Source organism: Geospiza fortis, unplaced genomic scaffold (genome assembly GCF_000277835.1).
Source record: "Geospiza fortis unplaced genomic scaffold, GeoFor_1.0 scaffold150, whole genome shotgun sequence".
NCBI classification, from domain to species: Eukaryota; Metazoa; Chordata; class Aves; order Passeriformes; family Thraupidae; genus Geospiza; species Geospiza fortis.
The window spans coordinates 163,706-166,664 of record NW_005054639.1 but is presented as its reverse complement, the minus strand read 5'-3'; the positions used below and the strand labels follow the sequence as shown (position 1 = coordinate 166,664).

General features: G+C 61.8%; 1 protein-coding gene across 2 annotated transcripts in view; it reads left to right on the top strand.

Annotated features, from left to right (window-relative positions):
* KIF3C (kinesin family member 3C) overlaps nt 1–2,959 on the top strand; it is a 13,830-nt gene that overhangs the window by 2,202 nt on the left and 8,669 nt on the right. The gene's annotated exons all lie outside the window — the stretch shown is intronic.

Sequence of the window (2,959 nt, the reverse complement as noted above, 5' to 3'; positions counted from 1 at the left end):
GGGGGACAGCCCCGGGGTGCCAGGGCTGGGCAGGGGTCCGGACCCTCTCCCATGGCCAAGGTGGTGTTTGTTGCAGCCCCAGGGACATGTGGCCGTGCCCAGGGATGTGTGATTGTGCCCAGGGATGCGTGGCCATGCCTGGATGCCTGCACAGAGAGCGTGGGATCGCACTGGGACGTGCCACTGGGGCAGAGCCGTGGGCTGCTGGCTGGCACAGCGGGTGTCCCGTGACAAGTGTCCCGTGACAAGTGTCCTGGCGCAGCAGGATGCCTGGCACAGGGGTCTCTGCAGCCATCCCCCCATTGCTGTGGGGTGCAGGTTGTGGGGTGCAGGCTGGGCTGGGCTGGCATGTGTCCAGCACAGTCTCCCTGTGTGGCTCAGCAGGGCTGGCTCAGGGCCACTGTGTGTCCTGGAACTGCTGAGTAACCACGCAGGGCCGGAGGCGAGATGACACCATGTCCCTTTTGGTGGCCTTTGGGGCTGCTCTGCACATGGGTACCCTCTGGCCATGGGGGTTCAGCACAGTGACAGCAGAGAGGTGTCACCTCAGTGAGCACAAACGGGCACTGCTGTGACACTCATCCCAGTGGGCACAGCCCGTGGGACACTGCAGGGACACTGGGTGGCCTCAGGGTGCTCATGGGCAGCTTTGCCACACGGTGGGGCTGGGCCAGGAGCCCCTGGCTCCATAGTGACCATGGCAAAGGCAGCCGAGGTGACAGGGGGACACAGGGTGCCCCCTACACCCACGGGTGACACACTGTGCCCTGTGATATTGTCACACTTGTGGGTGTGGGCTCTGCCTCTGCCACCCAGCTGGGACATGTGGGACATGGAGCTCGGAGAGGTGGGGTCAGCTTGCCCCAGCAGATGTGCATTGGGTGCCCAGATGTGCTCCTGGGTGCCCAGCTGTGCTCTGGGTGCCCAGCTGTGTGCCCAGGCAGAGGGGCTGTGCCACAGGGGAGCTGCCTATGGGGTGTGGGTGCTTCCAAGGGCTGTGCCAGGGCCTGAGGCCGAGGTCAGCGGGAGGGAGAGCTCTGGGAAGTTCTTTGGGTGCCGGAAATGAGTTCCTGGGAGAGGCTTAGTGCTAAAGGAGATTGGGAGCCTCTTCCTTAGAGGGAATAAATGCCCTGGCAGGGAGGAGGAAACAGTGGCACTGAGAAACCTCTTAATCTGGCAGGGATGGTGTCAGCTCTGTGGGAGGGAATGGCTGTGGGGCCATCATCCCAGCACCCTCCTGGTCCCCTCCCTGCACCCCAACAGGGTCCCCAGGGGACACTCAGCATCAAGGGGAGCAACTGGGACCAAGAACTGGGTTTGGAGGAGAAGGGGTGAGGGGCCCCTGGCGCCCCAGTGCCCCCAGCCCTGGCAGGGGATGGCACAGGATCGGGTGGGGGGCTGCCCTTGGGGGTGTCAGCCCCCAGCAGAACGCCCAGCCTGGGACACCCATGCAAAGCGAGGAGGGAGGGATCCCCAGGGTCAGGGGGGCTGGGGCACCCTGGGGGCTGTGTCCCCACAGCCCTGAATGGCTGTGGGGCTCTCACTGGCTGGGAGAGGGAGGAAGGCACAGCTGTGGGGTGTCCCCTGGGTGCTGCTGGGACAGCGGTGGGGTGTCCCCTGGGTGCTGGGGGCTGCTGGCATGGCTGTGGGGTGTCCCCTGGGTTCCCCCAGAACCCGCTATGCACGCCCTGCAGCCGGAAGGGGAAAAATGGGGGGGAAAACCATGGGCACAGAGCCTTGCCCCAGGCAGGTGTCAGTGGGGATGGGGGCCGCAGGTTTGCCAGAGCCCCCACTCTGTGCACAGCACCCCATGGAGACCCCTGCCCAGGGACATGTGACAGCAGCACCGTGACCACCGTGTGCCCCCCCAGTGCTGGCACCACCCTTGGGGTGGCCTGGTGGCCCTGCTGTCCCTCAGGGCTGTGGCCATGGCAGTGAGGAGCAGGGCCCTGGATCTGGGGGGGCAGAGGGACACAAGGGCAGGTGCCCAGGGCGGGAGGGTGGCCACGTGCTGGTGGCAGAGGGGACATTGCAGAGATGGTGGCTGAGCTGTCTCTGTGGCTCTGACATTGATTTTGAAGCTGTGTGTGGTGTCCTGGGGACATCTGGGTCTGTCCCTGCTGACACCCCTGAGGTGCAGCTGTGGGGGGCGCAGGGTGTCCCTCCATTTGTTCCCCACGGACACCCGGACACGGGAGCGGGGCTGCAGGGCATGAATACACACACATGGTGTGCACATGGACACACACAGAGTGCGCACACACACACACACACACACACACACACACACACACACACACACACACACACACACACACACACACACACACACACACACACACACACACACACACACACACACACACACACACACACACGGTGTGCACATGGGCTCACACAGAGTGCGCACACACACACACACACACACACACACACACACACACGGTGTGCACATGTGCTCACACAGAGTGCACACACACACACACACACACACACACACACACACACAAACACACACAGTGTGCACATGGACACACACAGAGAGCACACACACACACAGAGAGCACACACACACACACACACACACACACACACAAACACACACACAAACACACACAGTGTGTACATGGACACACACAGAGTGTGTACACACACACACAAATACACACAGTGTGCACATGGGCACACGCAGAGCGTGTACAAACACACAAATACACACGTCTTCACACACACAAATACACACACATGGTGTGCACATGGGCACACACAGAGTGCACACACACACACACACACACACACACACACGGTGTGCACATGGGCGCACACAGAGTGCACACACACACACACACACACACACACAAACACACACACGGTGTGCACATGGACACACACAGAGTGCACACACACACACAGAGTGCACACACACACACACACACACACACACACACACACACACACA